The sequence below is a fragment of the Stigmatopora argus genome, chromosome 8, assembly GCF_051989625.1.
Source record: "Stigmatopora argus isolate UIUO_Sarg chromosome 8, RoL_Sarg_1.0, whole genome shotgun sequence".
In the NCBI taxonomy this organism is placed as follows: Eukaryota; Metazoa; Chordata; class Actinopteri; order Syngnathiformes; family Syngnathidae; genus Stigmatopora; species Stigmatopora argus.
In genome coordinates, this window is record NC_135394.1 from 15,370,516 (window position 1) to 15,395,057 (window position 24,542).

At 39.6% G+C, this 24,542-nt stretch overlaps 1 protein-coding gene across 2 annotated transcripts in view; it reads left to right on the top strand.

The window, feature by feature from the left end:
- The first annotated feature begins 8,963 nt into the window (after positions 1–8,963).
- The window catches only part of tgfbr3 (transforming growth factor, beta receptor III), an 83,419-nt gene continuing 67,840 nt past the window's right edge, over positions 8,964–24,542 (top strand). Inside the window, exons 1-4 of one of the 2 annotated variants that reach the window (XM_077607681.1) lie at positions 8,964–9,623; positions 9,704–9,798; positions 9,880–9,938; positions 11,493–11,557. The gene's annotated coding sequence lies outside the window, so the exon portion shown is untranslated. Of the gene's footprint in view, positions 9,624–9,703; positions 9,799–9,879; positions 9,939–10,844; positions 10,862–11,492; positions 11,558–24,542 lie in introns of those variants that run through there. The other variant, XM_077607682.1, reaches the window with a different exon arrangement.

Below are 24,542 nucleotides of genomic sequence, written 5' to 3' on the forward strand. Positions count from 1 at the left end.
CCGTGGATTTTCTCGTAGCGCCTTCAACGGGTGAAATCCACTTCTTAGCAGCATTTAATGATTAAATACAAATACTGGAGCTTTTCAGACATTACAACCGGGCCGGGGGTGATTTTCCTGGGAAAAGACAGCGATGAACGTCAATGGCGTACCGGCAAAATGCCCGAAAATGGGGTAAAATCCAGCCAAAAACAGCATTTATTGATTAAATACAAATACTGGAGCTTTTTAGACATCAGAACCGGACCCAGAGTATCATTTCCTCGGGGAAAAAACAGCGATGAAGGTCGATACGTCCATATACGTCCATACGCGAAACAACAGCCAATTATATATTATTATATATAATATGTTTTATTATGACCATTATATTTTTAATGACCAAATATGAACTTGAACTTAAAGTCAGTATAAATAAAAAATATTTGGTTTTAATGGCAGAATTTGACATTTCGCGGGTAAAAAATGTTGATGAATGATTCATCGTTGATCAAACTAGGTTATTTTGTTGTTATATATTAGTTGATTAGTCAGTTCTCCATCTTAGTACAAGATATGTTACCTGATTGGCTGCATGAAAATGCCCAATCAAGTCCTTGTCCGACCTATCCTCCCTTCCATTCCGATTCTTTGTTCATCAAAATTGTATTTTTTAAATGAAATATTAGATAAACGGGTTAAAATATTGAGTACAAACAACCTCCTTCTCAAAATGGATTGTTTGGCACCAAAACATGATCAACCAGTCCTCCCAGTTGGAATAACTTGGACGTCTGTTGTTGTCAATGGCATGCTCTGTGAAAAAATGAGTGCTACCTACGGTTATAATTAGTATTTTTGTCATTTTTTATTAACATTGTATTATATTTTTAATGACCAAATATAAACTTGAACTTAAAGTCAGTATAAATAAAAAATATTTTGTTTTAATGGCAGAATTTGACATTTTGCGGGTAAAAAAATGTTTATAAACAATTCTTCATTGATCAAACTAGGTTATTTTTTATATATATATTAGTTGATTAGTCAGTTCTCCATCTTAGTACAAGATCTGTTACCTGATTGGCTGCATGAAAATGCCCAATCAGATCCTTGTCCGACCTATCCTCCCTTCCATTCCGATTCATTGTTCATCAAAATTGTATTTTTTTAATGAAATATTAGATAAACGGGTTAAAATATTGACTACAAACACGTTCAACGACCTTCTACTCAAAATGGATTGGACGTTTATCCCCGTCAATCGCACCGAAAAATGACCAATCACAGACAGCCCTCCCAATTGAAATAACTGATTACTACCGTTCTTATAGTCTTAGTTTTCAAGCAGTTTTTTGTTCCCAGCGTTTTTGGGGGGAGGTGTTCGGAGGGTGGGCCGAAGTGGAAGAGGAGACGCCCGGGGGTGTCGGAGCAGCGGACACGCATATGGTTCGCCGGCCGTCTCGCGGCACCTTTCGCCGAACGAGGCGCTCAAGGCCGCTGACCTGGAAAGCGGCGAGCCCACTCACTCGGCCCCCCGACCGCGTGGCCGGGAGAGACCTCCCTTGCTCCTACCGTCTCTTCAGCTAGCCGCCGGCCGTCGACGAATCCGAGCGGACGTGCGGCGGCGTCCCCCTCGGAAAAAAGGCGACGCGACGCGGCGTGTTTCGTCACGCTAGGCCGAGCGGACGCTTCAAACGCTTTGCTCCTAAGCGACCGTAATGGGCTCTGCGAAAAGACAATGGACGCGTCGCCGGCCGTTAGCTTAGCTTAGCATGACTAACGTAACGTAATGTCACCGGACGGCTAACGCGGAGTCGGATTTGGCGCTGGACAGAACCGGGCTAATCACCGATGTCTGTTTCTTGTCTTTACGATAAGCTAAGCTAACCTGGCAAGGTTGTGATCTGATTTACTTAACGCGGCTAGCTTGCGCGGAGATGTTATTTACACCAATTGCGGTTAGCATGCGGTGATGTTTTGACACGTGGCAAAAAGAACGGAGTTGCGGAATCGCTGTAAATCTAGTGATGCTTTTCGAGAGACCATATTTTCCAGATGTAACCATCGTAAGGATCACAGGGGGCGCTGGAGCCAAGCCCAGGCTACTATGGGCGCCACGCAGAGGGGACACACTGAATTAGTGGCCAGCCAATCACAGGGCACAATTACACAAACGACCAATCACTCATAGTTAGGGACAATTTAGAGCACAGGTGTCAAAGTGGCGGCCCTGGGGCCAAATCTGGCCTGCCGCATCATTTTGTGCGGCCGAGAAAGTAAATCATGAGTGCCGACTTTCTGTTTTAGGATCAAATTAATTACTAATTAGTATAGATGCATATTAAATTTCCTGATTTTCCCCCTTTTAAATCAATAATTGTAATTTTTTATTCCATTTTTTCTGTTTTTAGTTCAAAAATCATTTTGTAAAATCTAAAAATATATATAAAAAAAGTTAAAATAAACATTGTTTTAGATCTATAAAAAACGGAATGTTCAGGGCTTTTAATCCAGTTCTTTCAATCAATTTATAAAAAAAAATCTAAATATTATATCTAAAATGGTCCAGCCCACATGAAATGGAGTTGACGTTAAAGCGGCCCGCGAACCAACCCGAGTCTGACACCAATGATTTAGAGTGTTCAACCAACTAGCTTACCTTATGGAAATTAGCCTTTGGCTATAATCTTGAATATTTATATTATTTATCATGAATATGTATTATAATATGTTCATTAATATGTACTGACCCTTTATTAAATAAATCAAACTCAATTGTAGGAAACCGAAGTACCCGTAGAAGACCCACGCATCCCTGCGAAGAACATACAAACTCCACAACGGAAGGTAAGAACCCGCTGGGGATTGAACCCTCGATCTCCGAACTGCGAGGCAATCCTGATACCCACTTGACTGTTAAACTCAATCAAAACGGCTCCTTCCAACACCCCCAAATTTTGCTTAAATTGGATCGAGCCGCCCATTGCATTTGCCAATCTGGCAACCCTTGACCAATCAAACTGCGGTAACACCCTCGGATTTCCCGACGTTCTTCTCCCCAAGTGCGCCGCCCGGTTCCGTCGAGAAGTTGTGTAAAAAGCCCTCCGCCACTTAAAGGTCACCCCGAGAAGATTCTCCCACTTTTTGGCGGCGTCGGCGCCGCACTGCTGTCCTCAGCATCTCGGCGGGGCGCTCGCCTAATTGCCCCCGTAAATCACCGGCAGGGCGGCGTGGGCCCGCGTTTACTTTTCCCCGACAGTAATTTACTGCTTGCTCTTTCGCACACTTGTCACGCCGTGTTTTCTCGCGCTCACATTAGAGGCGGCGGGCGAAAAAAAAGAAGAAGACGGTAATTAACGGCGCGCCGCCGCCGGTCGCCACCGCTCCTTCATCACGCCGTGATAATTGTGCTCCTTGTCTGTCAGCGTAACCCCGATCTCCCGCTCTCGCGGGCCACCCCTCCCTCGACGACGCTTGCTTCCTGGCGATTTGTCAAGGCGGGCGGGGCAAGCAAAAAAAAAAAGGCCTTACACCCCCCCCGTCCGCCATTCCGGGCCTCGCATAAGGGCCGGCTCGTTTGTATTTTGCCGGCAAAGTTGTCAGGTATTAGTCGGTCCCCGGTTTAAGATGGATGATAAACGCGCCTGAACGCCTCGTCGGGGGCGCCGTGGGGTCCGGCCAAACAGGGAGCGCCGAGGTCACTTTATTTTAACTCGGCGCGGTTGACGGCAATGGACGTTCCGTCCGCTTTAGACGCATTCATCGCCGTCAATGGCGCTGCCAGCTTCGTGGGGGTGCTGGAGCTTATCCCAGCTAACTACGGGCATCGGGCAGGGGACATCTTGAATTGGATTGGATTGGATAACTTTATTCATCCCGTATTCGGGAAATTTCGTTGTCACAGTAGCAAGAGGGTGAGAATACAGACACAGCAAAAGACATTTTAGACATAAATTTATAGGTAATAAGTAAGTTAATAAATAAATACATGAATAAATATATAATTAAATAAGCGTGTCTCTGAAGTATATATACATATATATATATATATATGTATATATATATATATGTGTATATATATATATATATATATATATATATATATATATATATATATATATATATATATATGTATATATATATATATATATATATATATACATATATATACATATATACATATATATATATATATATATATATATATACATGCAATATATGCATTCATGCTCACTCGGGGAACTTTAGCATATATATATATATATATATATATATATATATATATATATATATATATATATATATATATATATATATATATATATATGCTAGAGTTCCGCGAGTGAGCATGAATGCATGTATATATGCATATATATATATATATATATATATATATATATATATATATATATATATATATATATATATATATATATATATATATATATATATACATGCAATATATGCATTCATGCTCACTCGGGGAACTTTAGCATACAATTAGCTTAGCATGCATGTTTTGGGGAGAAAACATGCAAACTTAGTAACACACACGCACTTTGCAGGACACGATGGCAGCCATTTTGGATCAAATCAATGCTTTTGCTGGACTCTTTCACCTTATTTCATAATGAACGCTTAACTAGCTTTCACATGATATGCATTGATTTAACAATATACATGTATTCTTTATTATTACAGGTCGAAGAGTGTTGAGCACGCTTGCCTCGCAGTCCTGAGATCCAGGGTTCAATCCCCCATGGCTTCCAACGTTCATCTCTACAGTTTACATGCTCTCCCCGGGCCTGTGTGGCTTTTCTCCGGGTACTCAGGTTTCTTCCTTCATCCCCAAAACACACATACTAAGCTAATCAAAATATTTAAAAAAATAAATAAATCTAAATCTCGCCACCCCCCCCCCCCCCCATTACCCTTAAAGGACACCACCACAATTTGACCAACCCTGGACTAATCTATTTCCAGTGAGCATAGGGGGGGGGGTAGGTTTCGTGAATGTTCGGGCATGTCAGCGTCTATTTTTACCCGCTGCGCGCCGGTGATTCACCGCCTGCCTTGTTATCCCGCCGCCCCACATCGGGGAAGGGGGTACGTCGGGGGGTGGTAGGGGGGCGCATATCCATCAGCCACGTGCCGCACCCCCCGAGGTTAAGTCATCAATAACTTTGCTGGTGGAAAATATTGCAGGCGACCGGCAAAGTTTTGCGCCTCTGACTGCTCGACGCCCCCCAACCGCCTCCCCTGAACCCCCACCGCCCCCCCTAGCCCCCCACCCCCCCAGCCGACTTATTTGATATCTTTATCCCGTTGTCATGGGAAGGGCTAATGGGATGTGTGGTCAAGATTTGAGGATCCATCACTCGGGGGAGAATTAGCATGGGCCCCATGTATCACCTGCCACAGCTGTCACCGACCCGCTTCATTATAGCGCCGCCCCGGTACCGCCAGCGTCGCGTGCCCTCGTGACCACGCCCCCTTTGTGTCAGCTGGCTAAATGAGGAAACTGTTTTTTTCGGGGGTTGTTTTTTTTTTTTTTTTTAGAAGGCCTTTTTTCCCCAGCCAAAGGAAAGCGTGAAAAACGATTAACGCTAATTAAAAGACGTTTGGCCCCTGTCGCGCTAGCGGAACCGCCTTGACTTATGAGTTTGATGCCCTCGCACATGGGCAAGGAGAGACAAAGTCACAGACGTGCTTTCAGTTTGTTATTGAAGGATGGATTTTTTTCCAGAATAGAGTATTTATTTATGTTTTGGGGGGTCATCTTGATTGAAATAATGGTGAATTTTAACAGGGAAAATGTATTTGTTATAGGAGTGAATTGACTTTAATGAGGATTGCTATTTTCTCGCATATTAACCACCTCCGCGTGTAAGCCGTACCCTTAAAATAGCCTTAAAATCGTTGAATTTGACAATTTCTCTCGTATAAGCCGCCCCCTGATTCCCAATTTTCACCTCCATGTTCATGGTTTTAATAGGGAGTACAAATGTGTTACTTTGAATGGGAAAATCTTAAGAAAAATCATCGCATGAGGTACGTATTTCTGAGATACTTTATGAATCAATTGCTGGATTGCACATTCCGAAAGGGTGTTGCCTGTACGTCAACAAATTAAAAAAGGAAGTCATGTGAGCAGTACAACCAGGAAGTGTGTCCGTAGCGGTCTAGTTCTTGTCATTCTCAGGTAAGATGGCGGCGCCCTGAGCGAGCAATGGCAGGCACAAGTGAGTGAGATTTTTCACATTTTATGCAAAATACGGTTTATTTGTGCACGTCAAGTCTAATTTGTGCGCATATACGCCGCACCCTCAATTCAGTCATCATTTTTTGAGTGACAGTTACGGCCTATATGCGAGAAAATTCAGTAATAGACCAATTCATTTTAATACAAAAAAAATTGATATGATTGATGAGTATTGGAAAGAAATAAACTTAAATGGAGGGTAATTTTTTTCCAAAGAAGAAAAAAACATTTGATGTATAAGGAAATAGCAATTAAGAAATAATGTCAATGTGCGAAATTCAACGGACATAGAAGTGAATGGAGAACAAAATGTCACGTATCGGCTCCCCGATCGTCGGAGAGCGGAGGTCACGATGGGCCGCAGCTGGCGACCGCTCCCTCGGCTCGCCCTCTTATTAGCAAATCAAAGTGGCGCGCCGTCAGGAAGGAGAAGAAGAAGCGAAGGAGGCAGCCGCGCTCACCTGATTTCCTGCCGGCCGCTAATCTCGGCGTGACTGACACTTTTCTTTTCTAATTGGCCCATCATCTGGCAGCCATCTAATAACCGCAAAATCCCCCGCGCCGGGCCGGGGATGACCTGATCCGCCGCACCCCCGACGCCATCTGCGAGGGCCCGCGCTAATCTCGGCGCGGGTATCGACCGGCGGCGCCGGATAATTACTGTTCATTTGCCAGTGAATCAAAGCCTCGTTACTGTTTGCAGGGATTTAGAGGGGGTGTTCCGCCCCCTTGCACACCCGACTTTTGCCAACATACCATAATGTGGTGTGTTGACTCGAGGTGGGAACAAATAAAATAAGTGAATGAATAGTGGTTAGCATGTTGGGCTCACAGCTCTGGGGTCCTGGGTTCAAATCCAAGTCGATCCACCTGGGTGGAGTTTGCATGTTCTGTGTGGGTTTTTTTCCGGGTACTCCATTTTCCTCCCACATTCCAAAGACATGGTAGCCTGATTGGACATTCTAAATTGCCCCTAGCTATGAGCAATTGGTTGCTACGCTCCCAATGTGCCCTGTGATTGGCTGGCCACCAATTCAAGGCCCAAAGTCAGCTGGGATAGGCTCCAGCACCCCCTACGTCCCCCGTGACCCTAGTGAGGATAATGCAGTTCAGAAAATAAATGGATGAATGAATGAATAATTCATAAATAATAAATAAAAAAGTAGTTACAACATAAATAAGTAGGACAGTGCACAAATAACAACAACAAACAATTAGACAAATAAATATAATCAATAAATAAGTCATAAATAGTGGTTAGCACGTTGAGCTCACAGCTCTGGGGTCCTGGGTTCAATGACGATCCACCTGTGTGGAGTTTGCATGTTCTCCCCCGGGTTTGCGTGGGTTTTCTTTGGGTACTCTGGTTTCCTCCCACATTCCAAAGACATGCATAATAGGCTGATTGGACATTCTACATTGCCCCTAGCTATTAGCGATTGATTGCTATGCTCCCAATGTGCCCTGTGATTGGCTAGCCACCAATTCAAGGCCCAAAGTCAGCTGGGATAGGCTCCAGCACCCCCTACGTCCCCGCAACCCTAATGAGGATAATGCCGTTCAGAAAATGAATGGATGAATGAATGAATACCACCAATTTTGTCATACGCAGTTTCTGGGTATGATGCCAATTAGGCTTTTGACGAGTCAATGATGATGACAAAGCCTATGTCCGATTATTATTATTATTATCATTATTATTTATTATTGTTATTATCATCATCATCATCATCATTATTATTATTATTATTATTATGAATAAGTCATAAATAATAAATAAGTAATCACAACAGAAATAAGTCAGGGAGTGCACAAATAACAACAAGAAACAATCAGATAAATATTCAATAAATAATAATAATTACAATGAATAAATAATCAATACATAGACTCATTTGCTAAAAAAAACCCTTTCCTAGTTTCCGACAATTAGCACACCCAACACAGACGATCAAAAAGTACAAGCAAATCCTAATTAGTGTTGATTAGCCAGCAAATCAAAGGCTCATTACACTTCCTGAACAACTTGACTAAGCTCCGCCCCACCCGCAAATCCACCTTTTTTGCAAGCGCCTTCAAACAGCACAATCAATGACAGAAACGGAGACAAAGGGCTTCATAATCCCACACCCGTTGTTGCGTCTCTCCCCGCGTTTCATGTCTTGACCCAAAAAGGGAAAATCTGTAATCATTATCACACACCCATTTAGTCTCATGCACCCCCTTGGGGTGCGTGCACACAATTTGGCAATCTGTGTCAGAACTCCGGGCGGAATCCAGTTCCTTGTGGAAATCTTTGGGAGAGTATTTACTCGAGGTAAACCTTAGATTAAAGATGCAACGATTATTCCCTTAAATCGATTAGAAGAAAGCTTCAAATAAAATATGTCGGCTTCGATTAATCATTGTAACGGTTTGTTTTGAAAGTCTTGTATTTTGTTTTATCGATTTGGGGGGCGTGGCCGAGTGGGAAAGTGGTTAGTTCACCTCACAGTTCTGAGATCGAGGGTTCAATGCGGGTGTGTTCCTGTTTGGAGTTTGCATGTTTTTTCCCGGGGCTATGTGGGTTTTCTCTGGGTACTCCAGTTTCCTCCCACATCCCTAAAACTGGCGTGGTGAACAAGTAAGACACAAAGAGCCAACATTTTAAACTGTGAGAGTCAAAGAGACACATAAAAAATCCAATCTGCCAAATTATTTTTTCAAAATAATTTATTATTTGTTTTTGATGGGCCCTGATGAATTTGAGTGTGTTTTAAGAGAGAATGACAATAAGGGAATCATGAACCGAGGCAAAGACCCACAGTTTATTCAAAATGAAGCAAAGAGCCACATTCATTTTGGCCTAGAGCCAAATGCGGGTCGAGAGCCACGTATTCGCCACCCCTATTTAGAGTCAGAATTTTTTCGTTGCGGGCCACGTCACAGTTTCGATAACATCTGAAAGGCACTTATGTCTTCCAACAAGGCTGCCAAAATGAATCGATTAATAAATTAACAGTTTTTTCAATTGTGCTAATCTAAAGATCATTTTTGGACATTCAAATTAGTACAGATTTCTGCAATTTTTAATTTAAAACACAAGAAATGTTGCCTACACATCTCGAATCTTCATTTGAATTTGATCATAAAACAGAAATTCGTCTCTCATCATTTACTTTCCCGGGCCGCACAAAATGATTACGTGGGACAGATTTGGCCCGCGGACCGTCGCGTTGACACCAGTGCTCTAAATTATCCCTGGATACATTGGGGCGACCGTGATTGGTTGTCCGTCTCCCGTGACCTCCGATTGGCTGGCAACCAATTTAGGGTATCTCTCCACCTGCGGTCCATAGTTGGCTACAGTACCTCCCGCGACCCTTTGAAAGGATAAACGGTACGGTAAATGACTTTTTAAATGAATGATTAAAATAATTATTATATAAATAATTAAATGAAGGATTCAATGAATGACAGGGGAGCGCAGACTGCCCCCAAGATGACATAACACTCGTTGACCGTGGCCACATTGAAGACCCCCTCAGCAATGAGCAGAGCAACGCCAGCTTCTGGTACCAAATATCATCCTAAAATCATATTAAACAATGTTTTTCTCATTTATATCAATGTCTAACGACTTGTTTACACGTTAGGACGAAGAGGCTTGCCTTTATGTTGATGGGACGAGCTGCGGTCGTCGTGTTGAGTGCCGGTAAGCAATTTAATAGCTTTGGGCGAAATGCTAAATTGTCGTCCAATATGTTATTTTGCCAGACAATGTCTTGTTCGTGGATTCATAAAAAAGACTCAGAGTTATAGAAGTGATTCATATTTTTTGTAGAGGTTAAACTATCGTTTTTCTGTAATTATCGTGCTATTTAGCAATTAGCACTATAGGCTAGCGCTAGCTCGCGAGTGCTAATTGCTACGTTAGCGTATACAACTGTGATTACTTTTAACAATAATAATTCATTTTCTTAGTATGAGACATTCTTTATTTCATTGTGTCAATGAAAACGTCAAGCAGTATATAAACGCCAGCAGCTAATTTAACTGCTTCATTCATTTTTCAATACAGAAAGTTCAATGTGTATTTTTAAAATAAATGATAGTTCTTTCTTCTACACGATATAAAGATACGTGTTTATATGATTGTGATTTACACATTGTATAACCTGTATTGGTTGAACAGTACACGATGGAAAAAGGCCCATGTGAAGCTGTATTTGTGTAAGAATTTTGAAGATGCATTAATTTGGTTTATATTAGTATTTAATGCTCTTTTGAAACCATATTATTAGCAGCAATAGTCAAAATAAGTTATTCCAAAATTGTTCTGCTACACATGAACTATTTGAAGACTCCATCATTCTAACTAATTATTCAACAGATTTCAATAATCCAGAGCTACCTTGGGTTAATCCAATCCTTCCCAAATATATTTCAGTCGCACACCTCCATTTTAAAACCCTCTTTAGCGCACCCCCTGCCTGTCCTCGCTTCACCTAACGCATGTTGGTAAACACATTTTCAAGCAAACACGTGAATCAGTGACAGAAGCGGAAACAAAGGACGGTGACGGGCCCATAATTCCGGGCTCATTGTTCCGGCGCGCCCCCGTTTCATGTTTTGTGGGTAAATATCCGACACGGCGAAGAGGGGGGCGCGAGCCCGTCTTCGTGTTGTTTCTCCTCCGGCAGAAGAAAGCCGTTTTGTGTTTTCCCGTGGAAACAGCGCAACCCTGACAGAAGCCTGACAGCTTCTGTCAGCAATTAGCAGCTAAAGCGGCTAAATCTCCCCAAACAAGCGCTTTCGACGCGTCGGCGGCGTGGCGTTAAAACGACGGAGCCGCGACACGGGAGGCCCCAGCGGGATAAAACTCAGGCTTTCTTCCTCGGGAAGTTTGTCGGTGACGTTTCGCTTTAATAACGCTGTCCAAATGATGTTTTTAACCGCCGGCGACCGCTTCCGGGTCGACATTTTGTGATAGCAGCTGGGAGATTAGCGTTTAGCTAAGATATTTGTTAGATTGATAGATGTGTTGTCTGTAACTCGTTGGATGCTAGTTCAGTTTTGATGGGATTTGAAGGGGTAACCTGATGATTTAATGAATTTGCTAGCATTGACTGTAATTTATTAATGAGTAAATAATTCTGTGACCCAGCTAGTAACTCAATTTGCTCGCATTAAATCAATTTTACTCAATTGAAATGAAATTAACTGAACTCCAACAAAAACAAACACCAAAACAATATTTTTTTTCCAGCATTTATTCATCCTTCCCGCTGAAAGTGGATTGGTCGACTACCACCATGAATGGCAGCCATTGAGGTAACGTTTGACTGTTGGTGTATTTATTAATGATTATACAATTCTATGACTAAGCCCGTAAATCAATTGGCTCAAATTAAAACAATTGCACTCCTTTCTAAATTAATTTCCCCACAGAAATTAACTGAAACTCAACAAATACTTGATTGTTTTTTATATGTTTCAAAGCCCCAGAAATGTTTTTTTTTCTTCTTCAATATTCATTCACTCTTCTGATCAAACTTGATTGGACGTCCATCGCCCTGATCCCATTAAATCAATCCCATTCTTTCATTCAATCCATTTCCCCACAAAAATAAACAAAGCCAACAAATACTTGAACCATAAGTTAAAATTCTTTCAAGACCAAAGCATTTTGTTCCTCTCAATGTTCATTTTCAGTCCTCCCATTTAAGATTGAAGACATTTTAAGAACCTAATGTTCATTTTCAAACCTCCCATTTAAGATTGAAGACATTTTAAGAAGCCAACGTTCATTTTCAACCCTCCCATTTAAGATTGAAGACATTTTCAGAACCCAACATTCATTTTCAATTCTCCCATTTAAGATTTAAGACATTTTAAGAACCCAACATTCATTTTCAACCCTCCCATTTAAGATTGAAGACATTTTAAGAACCCAACGTTTATTTTCAATTCTCCTATTTAAGATTTAAGACCTTTTAAGAACCCCGCCCGTTTTTACTCCGAAAATGACTTGATCTGGCTCGATTTCCGATCACATGAACGCATCTGGAACATCTCCAGTTGTAGCAAATGACAGTTTGAGCCCCCCTCCCCCTTTTCACAATATTCCTTCCTGTGGGCCGTCGAGCAGAGAGTAGCGCCCTTGGCCTAGAGTGCCCCTCATTTACGGATATGGACAGAATCAATGGAGCCCCGCTCTTTTGGCTCCGTTCCCACTCTTCAAGCGCACCTCCCTCCAGGTAGGCCGCCCCAGCCGAGTCCCATTAAAACATGCAGACCCCCCCCCACAAAAAAACCCTCGCTTTTGCCTTGCCCTCAGCAAGGCCAAATCTGAGCTGCAAACAAACTCGACCAGAAAAATGTAGTCCGCCACAAATACAGGTAAACAAGATGCAACATTTAACACGGATGAAATATGTGAGCTGGCATAGAAAAATGCACATTTTCCAAATTGGCGGTTCCTCATTAAACGTTCCATAAAGACGCCTCGTATCGATTTGAGTTTCCGTTCGCATGAAATCAACAAAAAGAACGCTCTCAGGTATGAATTATGCCTTCCAAGCTATTATTCGCTCCTCCCAATCTTAATGTGTTGGCGTCTATCGCCGTCAATGGCACTGAAAATTGAGTATTCAATGGCCCCTCCTAGTTTAACGTGAAAAAGTACCTTTTAATTCTTTAGCACCTTGAATTCAATTTAACAAATATAAATAGAAAATGGCGAACCAATACAGTAAGTACATAAGTCATAAATATGACATTAAAACAGAGAAAAATACAACAAAAATATGAAAATCATGAATTCAAATAAAATCACGTGAAGACGTTAAAAAGACAAATACAGAGAAACATATCGATAGCTAATCTAAAAATAAATAGAAGTATTGTATTTAGAATATTAGGTAAAATAACACAGCTAAAATATAATAATTAAATGAAAAACAGTGGAAAAATATTTTTAAAATAATTAAATTGAATATTCAACTCATTTTAATTTATTGTTATTCATGCATTCATTTATTTTTTTATTCCCCTCATCAATATGCGATCGTTTTCAATATTTTCAATAGAAACACATATCCAAATAAAAGATATGCATTTTAATTTATTTGATTATTATTTGTTCTCCCTTCGTCAATCTTTAAAAAATATTTTCAGTGTTTACACAAAAATAACTGACATTGTTTTCCAAAACATGCCCCCCATTTTTTCCACCATAACCACCTTTGAAAAGTGGGTCAGTTGCCATAACGACACGCATCATCATTGGAAATATTGATGGCTCGTGTTGTAATAAGTGCGCGTCTTTGAGGTGTGAAGGATGTTGACGTGGGGGGTAAAGCTTCTGAGGTCAAATCTTGGGCTTGCGGGACCCCAAAGGAGGGAAATTGATTGTTAGGAAGCTTTGGCGGGGGCCCGTTTGACTCCTGCGGGGAAGGGAAGACAGGCTTTTACTCCACGCCGCTTCCCACAATCCACCTCTGCTGCAGCAGGCCAACAACACCAATTAACCTATTAGGAGGCATCTTTCATGGCCCGCCTTTTCACGCGTGCCGACTTCAACTCTTCGGCTGCCATCGACGCCGATACAAGTCCGATCCTCGTTCTTTTTGCATTTTCCTATTAATTTATCACGAATAGACGCCCGATCCATTTGAAGTGGGAGGATGGTAGCGAATGAACGTTAATACATTTACACTATGTTTCATTCTATATATTTAAATTTACGCTGGTGAAACAAACTTTTTGGGGGGGATTGAATTGAGTGCTTTTATTGTAATCATTCAAGTAGAATGCGATTTTAAGCTTTCACCACAAAATGCACGAATAACAACAACAAACGAACAGACAAATAAATAATCAATAAATAAGTAGTCAACATAAGTAGTCACAACAAATAAGTAGGGAAGTGCACAAATAATAACAACAACAAACTAACAGACAAATAAGTAGTTAACATAAGTAGTCACAACATAAATAACAAACAGACAAATAAATAAGTAGTCAACATAAGTAGTCACAACATAAATTACAACAAACAAACAGAAAAATAAATAATCAATAAATAAGTAGTCACAACATAAATAAGTAGGGAAGTGCACAAATACCAACAAACAGACAAATAAGTAGTCAACACAAGTAGTCACAAATAACAACAAACAAATAGACAAATAAATAATCAATAAATAAGTAGTCACAACAAATAATTAGGGAAGTGCACAAATAATAACGACAACAAACTAACAGACAAATAAATGAGTAGTCAACATAAGTAGTCACAACATAAATAAGTAGGGAGGTGCACAAATAATAACGACAACAAACTAACAGACAAATAAATGAGTAGTCAACATAAGTAGTCACAACATAAATAAGTAGGGAAGTGCACAAATAATAACGACAACAAACTAACAGACAAATAAATGAGTAGTCAACATAAGTAGTCACAACATAAATAAGTAGGGAAGTGCACAAATAACAACAAACAAACAGACAAATAAGTAGTCAACATAAGTAGTCACAACAAACAAATAGACAAATAAATAATCAATAAATAAGTAGTCAACATAAGTAGTCACAACATAAATAAATAAGTAGGGAAGTGCTCAAATAACAACTAACAAATAGACAAAAAAATAATCAATAAATAAGTAGTCAACATAAGTAGTCACAACATAAATAACAACCAACAAACAGACAAATAAATAATCAATAAATAAGTAGTCAACATAAGTAGTCACAACAAGAAGGGGAGTGCACAAACAACAACAAACAAATAGATACATAATAATAAAAAATAAATGATCATTTCATATGTAATAAATAAGTAATTTTTGGTTGCACCTTGCAACATTTTGTTTGATGCCAGAAGTTTAGTTTGAATTGATTTTTTGGACACATCATATTCCACATATCCAGTCCTTGCGTCCGTCCGTACTTGTTTGTTTGTCCAAACTCGTCTAAAAGAGACTTTGGTTCACCGTTGTTTTTCCCCTTTGTTGTTTTGCCACGAAAAAGCTCGCGTGAATGGCCTTTTTCCTCACAAACCGCAAGGTAACTAAAGAGAATTTATGCATCAAAATGAAAAACGATGGCGCCGATCGCTTCAAGTGTATCTCTGCCAGCTCGTATAACCGACGTCAGATGTGCGTCCAGCGCGTCCTCAACGTGGCTACCGCCGGTAATGACCTGAGGGGCCACTTTGTGACAACCGGGGTCCAATAACGCCGGCGGCCGCGGCCAAAGAACGCCCCGGGGGTCCATTTTTGAACACTTTGATGTTTTGTCATTGCGGACGGCGCCTCATTTGTTTGTTTTGCGGCCAACGCCTTCCATAGGAGCTTCATATTTCAAAATAAGTGTTTGCAGGGGTCAAAAAGATACTCAAAAAAATAAGCTACTCCAATAAAAGTACAGGTACGCTAATGAAAGATTTAATTAAACGGCCTTTTGTAAACATCTACTTTAAGTAAATGTTACATTGTAGTAGGCTTACTTATTTACACTAGAAAAAGGGTTATCTTTTAAACTCTTGTACAAAATAGGAAGACAAAAAAATTAACAGATTTGATAGAAATCACTTATTACTATTTTTCTATATTTATTATTATTTTAAAAGGCGACAAATGTCCAATTCTAGTTGACTTGCGGCCTTCCAGCGATTGTTCGATCAATCGATTGAAAATATCTAAAATAATATTTTATTAGATTATAAGTAACACGTGCTAGAATGAAAAAATAATAAACTCGCAAAAAAAATTGATAAATATAAAGTCGCACTGGAGTATTAAATTCATTTTTGGGGGCAGATTTTTCATTGATTAAAAACTAAGATTAAACATTATTCGTTACAGTTGTAGTAAAATAGGGAACCACAGTTAATGTAACATAACCTTTTTTTTGGATGACCGTAGCCTAAAAAAACAACAAAACAGGCTGTCGGCGGTCAGAGTGAGAAAAATACAACGTATATCAGTTGCACTTGAGTATATGTCGCGGCAAAACTGTGAAAAGTGTGACTTATAGTGCGGAAAATACGGTAAAGCCATATTAACCATTTTTGGGATGATTGTAGCCTAAGAAAAACAACAAAACAGGCTTACGGCGGTCAGGGCGAGAAAAATAAAACGTATATCAGTTGCATTTGAGTATATATTGTAGCAAAACTGTGAAAAGTGTGACTTATAGTGTGGAAAATAGGGTTAAAGTCTTAACCATTTTTATTTTGATGACCATAGCATAAAAAACAACAAAACGGGCTGTAGGCGGTCAGAGTGAGAAAAATAAAACATATCAGTTGCATTTGAGTATATATCGCGGCAAAACTGTGAAAAGTGTGACTTATAGTGCGGAAAATACGGTTAAAGCCACTTTAGATTTGCAAAGCCAGCGTGTTGTCGTTCCAATATGAGAAGTAAGTCGAACGTGTTAAAGTGCTGCGGGCTGTGTTGCGCTTCAGGCGTTTTGCAGGCGTTTTTTTTTTTCCCCGTCTTCCTCTGACACTCATTGAAAAACTCGTCGCCACGTTTCCTCAACATCGTCAACCGCGTCAATCCGACGAAAGAAACGGCCGCGCGAAAAGCTTCGGCGTGCACGTAAAGGACGGCCGACGGAGCTTTCGTTGTTCTTTTGTAATTCGGGTTTGATGTTCGGCGCCCGGCGAGATACGGCGCAACACGTGTACGCGTGTGATGTTGGCGCGGAAGTCAAAGAGGGGAACGCGTTGCGAATGCGTTGCGAGGCCTTTTGTCATGTTCCATTTACGAGATTTAGACGTTTCAGTGGGAAATTCTAACTTTTACATGGTGATATGACATTTCTGTCAAAATTTTCAACCGGCATTTTTTGGCTCTTTTTGATGGTAATGTTTGAAGAAAGATTAATCGAAGCTATCATAGGTGAAGTTGGCTTTTTTTTTTACAGGAATTAAGTTTTCTTTCAATTCATGATTTATTCAAATAAGAATTATGAATGAAATGTATCTACCTTATCGTATTATTTCTTTCTTCCTCTCTCTAGTAATATTTTGGGCCTACATGCCGCACGACCCTGACTATAAACCACATCGACTAAATAAAACTGCTTTTATCCGTGTATTACAATAAGCCGCAGTCCTCCACATTGTATTATGGGATACCGTACTTTCTCGCATACATGCCATATATATCAAAAAAGACGACTGAAGGTTGCGGCTTATATGCGCATAAAAAGACGACATGCACGAAACTGCAAGCTGACAAAGAGGAAACGCCATAACGCAAGACAATGCGGCCGATATCGTTATTTATTTCAAAATAGTGAAAAAATAAACAGATAAAACACTTAACTGAATTTATTTTGACATCTATGAATGAAATTCAAGTAAAAAAATAAACCGTATCTTGCCTAAAACATGAAAAAACTCACTTGTGCCTGCCATTACTCGCTAGGGGCGCTACCATCTTACCTTGGGATAACAAACTAGAACGCTACGGACACACTTCCTGGTTGTACTGCTCACATGACTTCCTTTTTGAATGTGTCTACGTACAGGCAACACCCTTTCGCAATGTGCAATCCAGCAATCGATTTAAAGAGTATCTCAGAAATACCTCGTGCGATGATTTTTCTCAAGATTTTCCCTTCAAAGTAACACATTTGTACTCCCAATTAAAACCATGAATATGAAGGTGAAAACTGTGAATCGGGGCGGCTTATACGAGGGAAATTGTAAAATTAAATGATTTCAAGGCAATTTTAAGGGTGCAGCTTATACGTGGAGACGGCTAATATGTGAGATAATACGGTAATGATTCAATTTCATCGGAATATAATAATCAAAATAAACCTGCAGGGTTGAAACTGTATGTGTGGGGTATCGTACTTAAATTTTCCGTATTATTTTTGATACTTATCTGTTGTCCTAATGCTTTTTGAGTAATCTTTACATAAGGTAAACACAAAGATGACTGAACTACTAAATTGTTTACCTCTTCTTACCTGTGTTTGCATGCCAAGCGTTCCCGTCGGGAAAGGCGGCGGCGGCGATTATCTTCGGGTATGATAACGACTTTGCGCATATCGTAAATCCCCGTCGCCGGTGCCAAAATAAATGTGACAATTATTGTCCGTGGGGAAACTTTTCAAAGCAGCGGCTTTACGCTCCGTCACATCGCCCGGCACTCGATCATCGGCGAGGCCGGCGGACGCTTCCGGAAGGCGGGCATATTTACGAGCGTTCAACAGATGGCGAGCGCGCCTCGCATCCCGCCGGAATGGGCCTTTTGGCGGCCGTATAAAGATGATGAAGCAGCCGCCGTAACGGGCCTCGGGAAGCCGCGCCGCCGCAGAAAACGCCCAAACGAGCCTCCCCAGATTGATGTACGCCGCCGCCACGGGAAACGACAACGGTAATTCAGTCGGAAGCAAACGAGGCGCTAGCGGACCCCCTCCGACGGAGCGTTCCCCCGACGACGGCGGCCGTTAAAGAGGCAGCCGCTTGGCAATATGCTGCAGTCAATTTGGGTGAGAGGGTGGACAATAAAGGGACAAGACAACAGATGCCGTTTGCTCCAAAATTGCGCCGCAACCCATCGGGCTGACGTTTCCCGACCTTTTAAGAGAAAAATCGGCTCGCGCACAACCCAAAATAATATGGCGACAAAGTATCTACGATAGGGGGTGGGACAATATAACCATAAGGATATACTCTGTGGGCCTGTGGGTTGAGAAATGTAGTGTGGGTATTTTATTTTGTGTTGGTATTTAATGCTATTATTTTCCTTCACCTAAAATGACTCTGCAATGTTATCTGATTACTGGATTAATTTAACTACCGTATTTTCTAGCATATTAGTCACCTCCGTGTATAAGCCGCACCCTTAAAATTGACTTAAAATTGATGAATCTTACAATTTCTCTCGTATAAGACGCCCCCTGATTCACAATTTTCACCTTCGTATTCATGGTTTTAATAGGGAGTACAAATGTGTTACTTTGAAGGGAAAAATTTAAGAAAAATCATCGCATGTGGTATTTCTGAGATACTGAATCGCCTACTGGGAGTTGCCTGCACGTAGACAAATACAAAACCGAAGTCATGTGAGCAATACAACCAGGAAGTGTGTCCGTAGCAGTCTAGCTTGTCATCCCGAGGTAAGATGGAGGCACCCTGAGCGAGTTTTTCCACATTTTATGCCAGATACAGTTTATTTGTTTTCTCGAATATCATTCATAGACGTCAAAATTAATTTTGTTTAGCGTTTTATCTGTTTATATTTTCTCTATTTTTAAATAAATGACCGTATCAGTCAAATTGTCTTGCGTTATGGCCTTTCGTATTTGTCACCTTGCAGTTTTGTGCATGTCAAGTCTAATTTGTGCGCATATAAGCCGTACCCTGGATTCAGTCATCATTTTTTTTGTGACAAATACGGTGTAAATGCGAGAAAATACGGTAATTAATCCTTTATCTCAACACATGGAATTGATAATTTGCACACGAAAAGCTCAATCTGTCTCAATTCTGAAAGTGATATTTGGAATTTCCTTGCCCAATTATTTCTTTGACACAATAGAACAATGTAGTATTCTCATGTTAACTATTGCCTCCAAGTAGACCCTCGAAAAAATATTTAAAAAACAATCGACTTGGCGGTGATCACATTGATTGAAGTGAGCTGATCAGGCCATAGCGCGAGCTTTAGCGCCACCCGGCTGAGAATTGCACCAACGTTAGCGATGTATTCCGGTCCGATGGCCGACTTGATGAGGTTTCAATGAAGCGAGAGCTCGGTTGGCTCAACCCGCTAAGCTTCAGACATCCCAAATTTACCAATGAGAGATTCAATCAAGCGTACGCCGGGATGCTGGATTAATCCTCCCCCATCCACCCGCAGCAACAGCGAATTGAACTTTAAAGGCGCGGCTGCTAATCTAAATGCTAAGTGAGACACCTTTCTTTAGCAGCACGCTAATCATGCTAATCAGGACTATGTTGTGCTTGCACCTCGACGGGTCGCTGACGCTCAATGTCGATGTTTCAGCCCAGATGCTTTTGTTTAAATCCAAACTATTGTTGGGAAACTAATATTTGCGCCAAAAAAGAAGCAAGATTTTTACCTGAATTTCGACAGTTTGACAATCGTCATTTAAAGGCCGCCCGGTTCAAATGGATCGGACGTTTATTGCTGTCGTGGCAATGAAATATGTTAAATTTTAGGTCAGCGGCTTGCAGTTAAAATAAATTGAATGTATGTATAACAATATATTTAAGAAATATTTTTAATGTATTTTAAAGGATTTAACTGGTTTATAAACATGCCTTATTTAAAAAAAATCATATTTACAAATCTAATTTTAAAATATAATCAGTTTAAAAAAATCTAATCGCATGTATTTTTTTATTTAGCATATTTATTCGCACATAAGCTGCCCCTGTGTATAAGCTGCACCCTTAAAATTGTTGAATTTGACAATTTCTCGCGTATAAGCCGTCCCCGGATTCACAATTTTCACCTCCATATTCATGGTTTTAATAGGGAGTACAAATGTGTTACTTTGAAGAGAAAATCTTTCGAAAAATCATCACGCGTTTTATTTCTGAGATACTGTATGAATCAAAAGCACATTTTTAGGGTCAATATTATAAGGAAGTTAGTAATTTATCCAATAATGTTTTTTTTCTTTCCGCAAAACAGAAAATAACCAAAAAATAGTAAATGTTACTTTAGTGATATCTGCTTGATTCAGTCCTCATTGTTTTAGTTACAAATACGGCTTATATTCGAGAAAATATGGTTTAAAAAAAATTAACACAGATGTAATATTTGGGTGGGAGTGGATGTCTATTAATGTCAATGAAACAAGATGCCTGCAAATAACTTAGATACAGTACAATTTATTATTATTATTTTTTAAGTCAAAATTTGCTGTCACTGCTAGCCCTCCTTTTACAAATAAATTGGACGCCCATCACTGTCAATGACAGCCAATGAGATAAACGAACGCCAAAGTCTAACTGTAAACATTATTCACAAATTTGTAGTTTTCACAATTATTTTTTGGGCTAAACTGTTCTTTAAAGGATGTTCACCGAATTGTTGATGCTAATGTTTATTAACCTGTCTATGAGCTTTCTTATTATATGATAGCATTATGCTAGTAGACATTGCTTCCATCTCTTTCTCTCCCTCTCAGTCCATCCACGTATGAAACGAGTCTTTGATCGCCGAGTGTGAATTCTTGTTCCCTTGTATTTCTTTCCCGTCGTCCCGTCGCTCGTCGCTAACAATATGCTAACATGACAACAAAAGCAAAATGTTTGTGCTGGCAGCGTGTGTTTTTGTTTTGCTGTTTTCAGGAAAGCGCAAACATTTGATTTGTGCTCCAAATGCGTCACGTTGACGTTTATCACATTAAGACACATTTCTAGCTTTTGGCGTCTAAATAAAGAAGCGGGGTTGAGGTTGGGAGGGGCGGCGGCGGGTGGCGGCGGGTGGCGGTGGCGGCGGGTGGCACCCGTGGGCTCACTTCGTCTCCTTGTCGTGATTTGCAGTTATTGTGTAAACGCTGTGTTGTCTTGTCACGTCTGCTCTCTTTTCAACCGGCCGTCTTGCCTATGAACCCCCCACCCCCTTCGCTCCTTTTTCTCGCCTAACTTGGAATGTCGCAGGAAAATAAACTGGCTGACTACTCGTCATTTTGGGATTTTTTTTTGCTTTTTAACCCTTTACAGCACAGGTTTCAAACTCTTTTTTTTTTGGCCACATTTTTTACCGTTTCATTCGGTATGTCTGCCATCTAAACTGCTAAAATTAATTAATTAAAAGCTTTTCTGATCGTTGATAAATCAATAATAGACATTCAAATGTGTCTAAATCCTCTTTTTAGCGTATTACTAGTAAGTATTCTCTTAATTTGCTCTTCTTAGTCAAAATTGATTGGACGTCGAGCACCGTCAATGTCGTGGAAAAGTTAAATGTTTTTGACATTGTATTACAGGGGTATCAGACTCGGTTTTTGGTTCGTGGGCCGCGTTAATGTCAACTCGATTTCATGTGGGCCAGACCATTTTAGATATAATAGTTATATTTTTTTTACATAAATGGATTAAAAGAACTGGATTAAAAGCCCTGAATATTCATTTTTTATAACAATGTTTATTTTAGCTTGTTTTAATATTTTTAGATTTTACAGAATGATTTTTGAACTAAAAACACAGAAAAAAAATGATTAAAAAAATACAATTATTGATTTAAATGGGGGAAAATCAGGAAATTGAATATACATCTATACTCTTCATTTTAATTTGATCCTAAAACAGAAAGTCAGCACTCATGATTTACTTTCCCGGGCCACACAAAACGGTGCGGCGGGCCAGATTTGGCCCCCGGGCCGCCACTTTTGTATTAGATTAGATTAGATTAGTTAACTTTATTCATCCCGTATTTGGGAAATTTCACTTTAACAGTAGCAAGAGGGTGAGAATACAGACACAGGAAAATACATTTTTGACATCAATTAATAGCTGATAAATAACTTAATAAAAAATATATAAATAAATAAACGTGTTGCTGAAATATATATATATGGATATAGATATATATGGATATAGATAGATATATAGATATAGATAGATATAGACAGATATATATAGATATAGACAGATATATAGATATAGATAGATATATCGATATAGATAGATATATCGATATAGATATATATAGATATAGATAGATATATCGATATAGATAGATATATCGATATAGATAGATATATAGATATAGATAGATCTATAGATAGATCTATAGATATAGATAGATCTATAGATATAGATAGATCTATAGATAGATATGGATAGCGTTATCAAAATATCCCCAAACAATATCACTTGCACATGCTGAAAAATAAGCACACAAGCAAAACAGCGCTCGGTTTCCCCAGAAGAAACAATGTGATTGTTTGGCCATTAATGAGATGGTAGGGGGGCGGCAGGGAGGGTCCTCACATTGGTCAGGTGGTCAGGAAGCAGCTGGCTCGCATCCCGCGGGCGTGAGCTGACCTCCTTTTTTTTTATTCATCCCACGCCATTCCTGTGGAGAACAATGGACGGTGCGACTGACAACTTTGGAACTCGGGCTATAGATGTCCAATCCATTTGAAGTGGGAGGTTTGGCAGTGGATGATGAATGCTCATTAGATACCGTCCATATACTCACTTGAATGTCAGAGAATTGCTGTTACTGCTCGGTCAGGCCCTGCTTGACAGTCTTTGTGCTATGGGTGACAATTGTTTATTATTATTATTTTTTATCACTTCAGTTTATCCTCACAGGGGTCGTAAGAGTGCTGGATTGGTCGCCATCCATTTGCGGCCATGACAAACTAAAATTTGCGCTACTAATAAGAACAATTTTAGTGCACTTTAGCATGCAGATTTTTGGGGGGTTCAGTTTATTGCTAATTAAATAGAATTGTATTATATATATATATATATATATATATATATATATATATATATATATATATAATACAATTCTATTTAATTAGCAATAAACTGAACTGGGGGTTCAGTTTATTGCTAATTAAATAGAATTGTATTATATATATATATATATATATATATATATATATATATATATATATATATATATATATACAATTCTATTTAATTAGCAATAAACTGAACCCCCCAAAAATCTGCATGCTAAAGTGCACTAAAATTGTTCTTATTAGTAGCGCAAATTTTAGTTATATATATATATATATATATATATATATATATATATATATATATATATATATATATAATACAATTCTATTTAAATGCAAACTATATATACAAGATAAAAAAATCAACTTTAATCGTGAATTCCCACTTGAATTTTTCAAATTGAAAATTACCTCCAAAATTCCAATTCAAAGAGAGTTTTAATCTCATGAGTTGAAATGCTGAGTTTTAACAGCTCATGTTTCTTGCTTATGTTTCAAAATTTTGATTGGGAGTTGAACATTTATTAAATGAATGATTTTTACAAGCAAGATAACAAACATATTGTTCCATGACATCTCTATCGGACTGACTGACATTGTTGGAGGTGTACTTAATGAAGCGTTTCAGTAGACCCATCGCTATGTGTGATTGTGTGGGTGTGTATATATGTGTGTGTGTGTGTGTGTGTGCAAATGACAGCGGCTCATGTAAGCGAGCTGTGTCATCCCAATTAGCCCAAACAATTAGAGCGACTTTGAGTGTCATTGTGGTTTTGTCATTGGAGGCTGATGATGATTTAAAAAAAAAAGCGAGAAAGCAGCGTCG